Genomic DNA, 12,040 nt, shown 5'->3' with positions numbered 1-12,040 from the left:
ACCGTGCACCCTGAGGCCGCGTTCATTGTGACCGTGGACTTTAACAAAGCCAATTTTAAATCAATTGCACCAAAATACCACCAACACATCAGTTTTAACACATGAGGGGACCGGGTTTTGGACCATTGCTACTCTCCCTTCCGGGATGGCTACAGATCCTTCCCCCGCCCTCCATTTGGCAAATCGGACCACTCTTCCATTCTGCTTCTGCCCGCTTACAGGCAGAAACTGAAACAGGAAGCACCCACCCTCAGAACGATCCAGTGTTGGTCGGACCAATCAGACTCTATGCTACAAGACTGTCTTGATCACGCAGACTGGGAGATGTTGACATCGAGGTGTACGCTGATAGCGTAACGTGTTTCATCAGAAAGTGCATAGAGGATGTTGTTCCGTCCAAAACTATACGAATCTACCCAAACCAGAAACGCGCTGCACTTGATGCGCGGACCTCCGCTTTTAATTCCAGGAATGCAGAGGAGCATAAACAAGACAGTTATGCCCTCCGAAAAACTATCAGAGCAGCAAAACGCCAGTACAGGAACAAGATTGAAGGACAGTTTAACACCACCAACTCTAGAAGCATGTGGCAGGGAATTAATATCATCACAGACATTAAAGGGAATAAAAACTCCGCCGTGAACACCGCTGACTCTCTCCCGGATGAGCTAAATACTTTTTATGCACGGTTCGATGGAAATAACACAGCCCTCGCAGAGAGAGCTCTCGTGGCCGAACCTACGAAGGTTAGTTCACTCTCCGTCTCTGTAGCGGATGTAACCCGATCCTTCCGACGGGTGAATATCCGTAAAGCCGCAGGTCCAGACGGCATTCCAGGCCGTGTCATCAGAGCGTGCGTGAACCAACTTGCTGGTGTTTTTACGGACATTTTCAACCTTTCCCTCTCTTTGTCTGTAGTACCCACATGCTTTAAAAAGTCCACCGTTGTGCCTGTACCAAAGCAATCCAAAATCATTTGCTTAAATGACTGCCATCCTGTTGCTCTGATCCCCATCATCAGCAAATGCTTTGAGAGACTAATCAGAGATTACATCTGCTCTGTGCTGCCTCCATCACTGGACCCATTGCAGTTTGCTTACCGCAACAACCGCTCCACTGATGATGCCATTGCATGTAAAATACACACTGCTCTCTCCCACCTGGAAAAAAGGAACACTTATGTGAGAATGCTGTTTGTAGACTACAGCTCAGCATTCAACACCATAGTGCCCTCCAAGCTTGATGAGAAACTCCGGGCTCTGGGCTTAAACAGCTCGCTGTGCAGCTGGATCCTGGACTTCCTGTCAAGCAGATGCCAGGTGGTTAGAATGGGCAGTAACATCTCCTCATCACTGACCCTCAACACTGGAGCCCCGCAGAGCTGTGTTCTTAGCCCACTCCTGTATTCCCTGTACACACATGACTCTGTGGCAACACATAGCTCCAGTGCCATCATTAAGTTTGCTGATGATACGACGGTGGTAGGTCTGATCACTGACAATGATGAAGCAGCCTACAGAGAGGAGGTGCACACCCTGACACGCTGGTGTCAGGAGCACAACCTCTCCCTCAATGTCAGTAAGACAAAGGAGCTTGTGGTGGACTTCAGGAGAAGAGAAAGAGAACACAGCCCCATCACCATCAATGTAGCACCAGTGGAGAGAGTCAGCAGCTTCAAGTTCCTGGGTGTCCACATCACTGAGGAGCTCACATGGTCCGTCCACACTGAGGCCGTGTGAAGAAGGCTCATCAGCACCTCTTCTTCCTGAGACGGCTGAGGAAGTTTTGAATGAATCACCACATCCTCACACTGTTCTAAACCAGCACTGTAGAGAGCATCCTGACTGGCTGCATCTCTGCCTGGTACGGCAATAGCACTGCCCACAACCGCAAAGCCCTGCAGAGGGTGGTGCGAACTGTCAGACACATCATCGGAGGTGAGCTTCCCTCCCTCCAGGACATATACACCAGGCGGTGTGTGAAAAAAGCTCGGAGGATCATCAGAGACTCTAGCCACCCAAGCCATGGGCTGCTCTCATTGCTACCATCAGGCAGGCGGTATCGCAGCATCAGGACCTGCACTAGCCAACTCCATGACAGCTTCTTCCCCCAAGCAATCAGACTTTTGAACTCTTGATCTCTCACAATCAATATACATCAGCACTGCACTTTATTAATCTTATTATCTCACACTGGACTGTCATAAATTATATTCTCTTAACAACACACTGGCAACTGACTATCAACCGACAGCCTGAATGTCAATACAGTACAATACAACCTACTGTACATTTTATAGATACTATATATAATATTTTTTTTTATTGTATAATGTGTATTCTATATTGTGTGTATTTTATAATGAACATTGTATGTTATTATTTGTATATTGTGTTGTGTGTAATTATGTGTATATTAGATTTTAAATTGTGTTGTGTAAGTTTGATGTTTTTTGTAGACTGGTATATTTCTCATCACTGTCACGACTGCTATGTATGTTGCTCGGAACTGCACCCAAGAGTTTCACACATTATTGCACTTGTGTATATGGTTGTGTGACAATAAAAGTGATTGATTTGATTTGATTTGATATTGGCAGGTGTTATATTAATCCATCTTACTAGCTCTTTTATAAATAGCTTAATATTATATTACATTATTATATATTATAATTATAGTGTATTTAAATAAAATAGTACAAGACTCCATCTGCCAAAAATCTATATTTAAATAATTTATCATAAAGAGTCGATTTTGTGGGTTTTCTAAGATTGTTTTTCTACTTCTTAATGATACATGGGGGAGTGACTTCAGTGCATCAGAGATGTCCCTTTAATAACAGCTGACTGGTTCAGCATTTGTTATCAATCTATAACCTAGCACAAAACCTGCTACTGATCAGGCTAGCAATGTAGCGTAAGTTACTATAGCATGAACACCGGTAAAAGCCGACCAACCTTAATGGTACCTAAAACCCAAGGTTGACGCAAACTAAACTAAAACTTACATGGCTAGCCACCGAAACCGGCTTCATGGTACAGGCCTCTGTCTTTGCTAGCACATTACTTTGTGTTTTAGCCATGTGCTTTCCTTTCCCCTCCCTGCTTGTTTTCTCCTTGGCCTTATGTAAGAAGGTAAATCAGTCGCAAAACTGGGAGCTTGCATATTGGGTTTTGAGAACTTGTACAATAAATATGTGTGCTCGTATGTTGAAATTTACACACAGCACCAATGTGAAAACTTGTAAAAGTAAAAACTTGTAAAATCCTCTAGGTGTAGTGCCACCTAGAGGATGGGTATGTTCGGGGGGCTCTGTAGCACATCCCTTTTGAGCTACCGCCACCAAACTTTGTACACATATAGATCTCATGAAGCCAGACAACTTTCGCACTGACAGTCATAAGCTCTGCCCAACAGGAAGTCGGCCATTTTGGATTGTTTGAAAAACGCATGCTCTGGAATTTGAAATACTCCTCCTATGGATTTCATGTTACAGGTATCAAATGTGGATGAGATGATGCCAAGACATTGACGATGCTAAATTGTGAATGGATTTTTAATATATCGAACGGTGTTGCCATGGCAACGTGATAAAATAATGTAAAAAAATGGGAAAAAGGAAGTGTCTCATTTCTTCTGCATACATCGAGTGATTTACATCAAAATTGAGCCAAATGTTTGGCCTTTTGGGCTGATCACATTGTGGCAATTGTGAGTCACGTTCATAGCGCCACCAACTGGCGGAAAGAAGTGTGGCACTTTTAACAGACTTTGAAATATCCCTCTTTAAAAGGAATAATTCTGTCATTAATTACTCACCCTCAGGGCTGGAGTTGCTATCAGGAGGACCGGCAGAATTCCTGGTTGGACACTCAAAAACTGGCCCTCATGTTGATTAATAATCTTTCAGGCATGTGTCAATTAACAGTTGCCAACCGTCCATATCATGTGGTATTTAACCTCTTCATACATACCGTTACACATATGTGACAGTTAATAACTGGGCCCCACAGTGTAGCGTCACACATATGTCATATTATGTTACAAGCCAGTTATGTTACAAGCTGCCAGATTAAAATCAGCTTTCGTGCCGAAACAGGCTGCACTGGTCAAGCATCTGTTATTTATATTCACTCGAACAGTCTTTTAAACCACAGAATAAGTATATTTTATATACTGTGGTATCCAGTGGGGTTGAGGATCTTTGTGTCAGGAAAGACAACAACATTTTTCAAACATTAAGTATTTTAATGGGTTAACACACAAAAAAGATAAGGTCTCTGTAAAAGGGCCAAACTATTAGTCCAATGTTGGATTCTAATAAAATGACTGAAGGTTCTGTGTTGTTCTGTCTTTTCTGAGTGCTGAAGCAAAAACACTTATTATTAATTTGCACTTTATCTGTTGACTCCGTTATTGATCCAATTTTATATTAATCTGACTCCAATTTAAGTTGAAACTCTAATTTAGATTTAAGCTCTAATTGATTTCTGATCTTTCTTTTAATTTAATCTTTTTCATTTTATTGATTACTCTGAATTGTCCTAAATTTCATTATCCTTTCATTTGGGTCCCAATTGTCACTCAGAGTCATATGCCAGCAGATTAATTACATAGATCTCACGGACACAAAATCACCAGTTCCGTTCATAGTCAGTGATTGCAGGGTTTACTAATATCATCTGGTTCAGCCGCCTACTGCTTGCTCATAACCAGATGATAGTTTTATTTAGTCACATTTCATACAACTTGCTAAAACGGTGATAAGCAGTGACAGGTAGTCTTACGTGGTTTTCTCCTATTCAAAAGCTCCAGTAATGATCATTATCCTGGACATAAGTTTGCAGTAACAAAAGGCGTCCCTCGAATCTACCGGTGATAAATGATTTTGGAGGAATACCGAATAAATCAAAAAGTAACAATTTATTTGCCAGGTAGGATTTAAAACATAAGTTACAGAATCAATCAAAGCCAATTTCACACATGATCAGAATAAACAAACATCCTAAAAATAAAATACAAGTCAAAGAAACATACCTGGCAATAGAAAATGACACGCAGCGATAACCTTGAGATATCTGACTACAGACTCCCCAAGTTCCTTGCCAACCTTCCTTAAATATCCAGACAGAAAACATTGTGTACCAAATGGTATTATCCTTTGAACAATGAGAATTTGGGGGTGAATGGGTTCCTGACATACCGGGGTTTACCCTTATTTACATACAGGAGATCATTTAAATTGCAGGTCAAGGAGGGGGTAGGTCTCCAGATTTATGCAGTATTTGGCAAAGACCTTATAACTTTGTCACCATTAGTTTTACTGACATGGGAAAGAGACCATTATACCAGTCACACAGAGACCTCTTAAATGATATCAAACACGTACAGTTACATTCTTTGTTTTCATGGTATTTGTTTTATTTTTAAAAATAAATCTTGGAGAAGGGGGAGAGAGAGAAGAGGGGGCAGCAAGGTTATTTGCAATTTATCACACTGTGGTGATAATCAGGTATAGATTTCAGCTTTTGTGAGAGAGTTCAGATGTTGTCTGAAGTCAAAAGTTCTTTGTTATTCCATGAATTGTTGTGTGTTGGGCTGTCAGACATCTTGGCATCGGCCTTCCCAGTTTTGGCCCCGTGGACAATTTGAAAAAGTCCTTGCGGGGTCATAGTCTAGCGTTCATTCATGCCAAGTGCAGTTAGAGGTTTCTCCATCATTTCGGTCTTTGCAGCATGGGTATCTGTGGCGGACTAAGAGCCAGGGAAACTTCAGTTGACCTTCTCATGGATCGGATGAGGTATCAGAAGTAACAGCAATGGGCCAGTGTAAAGGTGAAGATTAGAGCACAGCCCACCGTGTATCCACGGATTATCCAGTCCCACCAGGTGTAGGCATATTGTGCAGAGTGGGAGGTTGAGCTGGACAGGATTTTTGCAGTCTTTCGGGCTAGGTTAGCCTCCACCTGTGCTTGAGCGAGGTGGTACTCAGTTTGTTGGATGATTCTTTGTGCCAGTTCCATCGTGTCAACCACAGCTTGGGTGCTTTGCTCGTAGAAGGTGTCATCCCACCATGGCGAAGCCTCTGCGTCCAGGTGGTACTCACCCCAGAATGTTTATCTGTCCCATGGAAAATTCCTCTGTTACTTCTAAAGAAAAAGAGTAATTGGCAGAGCAGGACAATCCCCCATAGGTGAAGGAATTCATTTCACAATGACTATGAGATACCTGAATAGCATCAGAATGACCATGCAATGACTGAACATTTATGAGTTTAGTGTCATTAGGAGAAAAAGATTGTAAGGTGTTACATATGTAGGGTTTTACTGGTTGTTAAGATCAGTGTTACTATCAGAAATAATTGGTAATTATTTCTTTAGTTATTAATATTTAAATTAACTAATTGAATCTAACTCATTAAAACCTCATATGGGGCTCCAGTAAATGTAGTGTGCTACGTTTAGGAGCGGGTTTGGTTATCAGCAATAATTAATAATTATCAAAGATAATTATTAATTTTTAAAATCAATAGAACATTGATGAGAATCAATGTTAGCTTTTTCTAAACCTTTAAATCAACAATTATCAAAGATAATCATTAATTGTTAACATCGATGAAACATTAATTAAAATTAACACTAGCTTATTGATCATTCAAATTCAACAATCATCAAAGATAATTATCAATTATCAAAAATCAATAGAATATTAATAAGGATTAATTTTGACAGGGCACAACCCAGGAATCAGGGACTAATAACCAGATAGTATAACAGTCTCAATATTAGATTGTTTTCTTAGGAAAATCGACATCCGAAGAATATCGATTTTCGGGAAAAAACAATGAATGAAGGCTTGAATCCGAGCACTGACATCCCGTCAGCATGACACAGGTGTATGCAAAATAAAGCAAAACACTTCTCTTTGTAATATAACAAAGTTTATTTATGCAGTAATATCAATTAATAATTAATACAATGCAGTCAATAAACTTCCGACATACAACTACAAACTAAACAGTGATATGATTAGATATGGAAACTAAAATAATCCTATAACACATAAGGTGTGTGTGTGAGAGTGTGTGCGTGTGTAAGGAGGGACGTGCACAAAATGGCGGACATTACTCTCGTGGAGAGTATATCATGCGAGACTTCAGGCCAGGGAATATGGCTGCGAATGTGGGCGGAGAGAAACCAGTCAATGGTAGCTTAGGGACAAAGCTGAGCTTTATCACGAAGCTATCTACTAGCCAAAAATGTGTGCCAGAATGTTTGTGAGGGGTCGCGCACGTGTGTGTGTGGTTAGTATGAGAGAGAGAGAGAATTAAGTGACAGCCCCAAAGCTGATTTCGCAATCGTGGGAGAGAAAGCAGCTGTTAGTTCATCACTCAGAGACGCGGTGGACGGCTCGTAAACCGACCCGCGGTCTTTGATTCTTTAATGGATAAACTCAGTTTGCTGGTCTCACCTGCGATGGCGAAAATGCACAACAGTCCAATGTGGTTGGACTACAATACAGCAAATCAAATTTGTGATAATTAATACCCTGAGTATTAATAATGAGCGGACATGGCGGTCCGTAAACTGTACAAGCAATAACCTTGATACACAAGAATAACACACTATAATATTCTATCTCTGCCCAGACGTAAACCTCTTACTTATCATATGAGGATGCAGACGAATGTGTGTTCATCCGTCCTTTAACTCCAACTCAGTTCCTCGAGGCTCGGGTGACAACGGGAGGCCGTTTCCTCGCTCTGTCGGCGGGCGGTACGGCTGCTGATTCTCGGCTGGCTGGCGGAGAAATCAGTGACGTCGACTTGATTGCAGAGGGAAGAGAAATCTTTTCTCTTCACTTCTGCAGGCAAACGGATGAAGATGCAGATTGCTCGGCGGTCTCCTTCGGATCCATTAGAGTGTTCGGTGGAACACAGAGTAATCTCAACTGGTCCAGCGAGATGGAGATTTTATGGCCACAGTTTCAAGTCGGACGTTACTTCCTATACTATAGTACCCTGAAGGGTTTTATTCAGGCCCTGTAATTGTTCTTGTTGGAGTCGTCGTCTCTGCTGGATTTTTGGATGGCGACTTGTCCATCTGAAGCTGGCGAACTGTTTTCTGGACCAAATGGTCTCGGTACGTCATCCTGAGCCCACGTGTCCACGACAGCAGTCAATGAGCAGAGCCAATCGGTTCAGTAGGTCCTGGCCAATTAACAGTGGTTCCGTATTAATGGGACATATGTAAACAGGGTGTACTAGCATCATCCCTTGAAAGGTAATGTCGATCCACACCTGTTTTGTGATAGACGACCTCTTGCGTGTAGCTTGTGATGCTTACGTTGCAGGTTTCTGTCTATAACGGTTTGACAAGGGAGAACTTTGCTCTAGCCACCTCTGCAAAGGTGTTGGAACCCATTAGACTTATTTCGGAACCAGTGTCGAGTAGTGCGTGGGAGCTGATGCGCCCATGTGTCAGGCGTTGCCCTTACGTTACAGATCGGCTAAGAAGGTCAGAAAAGGAGGGTGTGGTGTGTTAGGAGTGACTGTTTTGGGGAGCAACTTGGACCCTGTTCCTCTTTTCCCGACCCACAAAGTAAACTTTTGTGTTAATGGGAGGGGGTACATCGTCTAGTCATACTGACAGAGTTTCAGCGCCGTGTTCCTTTGAGGAGTTCGGCGGACCTGGTGAACAACGGAGCACGTCAAGCTTCGTTACTAACTCAGTCAAGCATCTCCTTATATCCTCCATTTCCTTTCTCAAATCTTGTTCTCTGAGGGGGTTTGAAACCTTTTCTACCCACTCACCTTCTTGTTTGGGTTTTCATTTGAACCGCACCTTTCCTTTCGGCCAGCGAACGTTTTGTCATTTAGGCCTGCCGTGACCCTGGGGTTGTGTCTGGTCTCCACCCCCCTGGTTCTATTGCCTACCCTGCTGGCGGGGTGATCGACGCCTCTGAGGCTTGGACCCCCAGGACTCTGGCGTCACCTTTATGCCCTCGGGCAGGGCGCACGTGTGTCTCCCATGCCAGTTGTGCATACCTTCTGATTTCCTGCATGGTGGGGTTGCCCGTTCTGCAATGCATCACAATGTCATATCACACGCACTCGTGGAGGTTGTGAAGGAAAAGAGACTTGAAAGCTCGTTCCTCCTCCAGACCTGGTTCGTTACTTCCTTGGATGTACGTGGTTCTCAGGCATCTGTAATACTCACGCGGAGGCTCGTGCTTCTTCTGAGTGATGGCGAAAGCACCTATGGTAGCGGAGGCTTCGTCGATATACAGTGAATACTCCTCGTGTAGGGCTTTACACAGAGCTGAGTAGCGGTTTCGGGTACCAGTCGGTAGCGTTTCCATGAACACATGGACACTCCTTACCGTGGTCTTCCATATGAGCTTGAGTTTTTCACGCGACGAAGCATAAGGCAAGTCAACCAGGCAATGCTCAATTTCTCTGAGATAACCGTCGATGTTTGAATCTCGATTACTTGGGTCAGAGTGCTCTATGTCCCCTACGAGGGACTCGAGTTGTCGGATGTGCAAGCCTTGGTGTCGGTATGACCACGGGTCGTCCGAATCATCCGAAACACCATAGTCACTCGGATCGCTATAGCGATGAGGACGACTTCCTCCCCTTCATGGTGGGGAAGGAGTCCAGTCGATACGTGGGGGTGGACCCTGGGTTGCGTACATCTCGCTGGCTAATGGGATCTTCGAGCCACTTACACCACTCTGGGCTTGGAAATAATTTCCCCCCCTCCGTGGTGTGGAATCAGTCGGTTTGAAACGCATGGTGACATGACTGAAAACTGACTGAGGGGGGCAACTGTAAGGAGGGGCACCTGCATCCAACTAGCGGGCCGCTGGAGGAGCTTGAAAGGTGTCTTGGAGGACAAAGTCAGAGACTGTACCACTAGGGGCAGCTCGGCTCCTAGCGTGTGTCCCTGGGTTTCTCAGGGGCACATTTCTACGTGTAGCGCTAAATAGGGGGCCCTCTTCTATGTCAGATGTTGTGCTGTATGTTTCAGCTGCACTTACCTGATCTGACTCTACTCTTAGCTGGGCAGCTTGAAGCTGCCTGCGCAGGGTTTCGTTTCCCTCCTGCATCTGTGCATTATCTTCCTGTGCCTGGACTTTCTCAGCTTGGGTGCACCTAACTTCTTGGTGCAGGCTGAGATTTTCCCTCTGCACCGCTTGGTAGCTGCTCTGCAGCTGGGTGAGCTGGGCCTGGTGCTCTGCGATTTGCAGTTGGGTTTTGCGGTGATGAAGAAGGAACATTTGGCCCACTAGGTCCAGGATTGTGCTCTTTGGCTTCCAGACCGGGTTGTTGACTGTGGCAGCGGGGCCGTGGTCAAGCATCCCTCCGGAGAGAAGTGTAACACTTCTCAGTGTAAGGAGGAGGCAAGAAGCAGCTTTCCTGGTTCAGGTAAGGATTTTGATTTTTCTCTCTGCAGCAGATATACACTCTCAGAGTTTTTATGTTGTTCACTAAGCTAATCTGAAATTACACAAACCACTTCACAAAATAAACTCTCAACATTGTAATAATGAACTCTTTGCTTCGCACTCGGGTCTCTGATGCCCAGGCTCTCTCTCACCTACCTGCGGTGTGGCTCTATTTATGCCGCTCTCCCCGTGCTCACTGAAATTAGAGACAGGTGTTAGACATAATTTAACTTGGGTGTAAGCGCCCTTATCGCTTTCTCTCTCTCCGGAGGGATGCTTGACCATGCCCCCGCTGCCACATTGACATAATCAACTAGTTGGTGCAATGCTTCATCACAATGACTAATATTGTAGCCGTTAAGGTTATCTCTCTCCTCTACGGAGAGATGGAGGACAGCAGCAACCACGTCTTGCAGTGCTGGGTCGACAGACCTTCAGCTCCGGTCACGTGGGGCTATTAGTGACTCATTTTACTGTGGCAGTAAAAATTCTTGCAACACAGTGGCTCTGATAGCTTGTTGTTTTACAGTTTCTATAATGCTGACACGAACGCACAGGTGAGAGGCTTCGACCTGTGGCTTACGGGCTACTGTTATGTAATGTGCAAATTTCACTGCGTTCTCTCTTTGGTGGACGTCAATGAGGTGACTTGGCACCTCTCTGTAACATCTAGGTGAAAGCGTTAGGAGTTAAATAACAACAACTGTAGGCTTTGAGCAGACTATCATAAACTTACCAACCCCTAATTCACTCTTAAGAGCACTTTCACACCACACTGGCTTATGCTTGGCAAGTTGTGAGAAGTCAATTGTCAAACAGAACCAAACTTTGAAGTAATGATTCAAGTTATTACTTTGGATTCCTAGGCATACACACTGTGCCAAACTGGCACATAGGATGCCTCACACGGGGAACCAATTATTATGTAGGGCTTTACTGGTTGTTTAGATCAGTGTTACTATCAGAAATAATTAATAATGATTTCTTTAGTTATTAATTCATATTTAAATTAAATAATAGAATCTAACTCATTAAAACCTCACACGGCGTACCATTAAATGTTGTGCACCACAATCAGGAGCGGGTTTGGTTATTAGCAATAATTAATAATTATCAAAGATAATTATTAATTATTAAAATCAATAGAACATTGATGAGAATCAGCACTAGCTTATTGATCCTTCAAATTCAACAATCATCAAAGATAATTATCAATTATCAAAAATCACTAGAATATTAATAAGGATTAATATCGCCGGGGCACCACCCTGGAATCAGGGACTAATAACCAGATAGTATAACAGTCTCAATATTAGATTGTTCTCTTAGGAAAATCGACATCCGAAGAATATCGATTTTTGAAAAGAAATAATGAAGGCTTGAATCCGAGCACTGATATCCCCTGTCAGCATTTGACACAGGTGTATGTAAAACAAACCAAAACACTTCTCTTTGAAATATAACAAAGTTTATTTATGCAGTAATATCAATTAATAATCAATAGAATGCAGTCAATAAACTTCCGACTTACAACTACAAACTAAACAGTGACATGATTAGATATGGTAACCAAAATAAGCCTATAACACATG

Source organism: Myxocyprinus asiaticus, chromosome 1, assembly GCF_019703515.2.
Source record: "Myxocyprinus asiaticus isolate MX2 ecotype Aquarium Trade chromosome 1, UBuf_Myxa_2, whole genome shotgun sequence".
In the NCBI taxonomy this organism is placed as follows: Eukaryota; Metazoa; Chordata; class Actinopteri; order Cypriniformes; family Catostomidae; genus Myxocyprinus; species Myxocyprinus asiaticus.
This window is presented reverse-complemented; position numbering follows the sequence as displayed.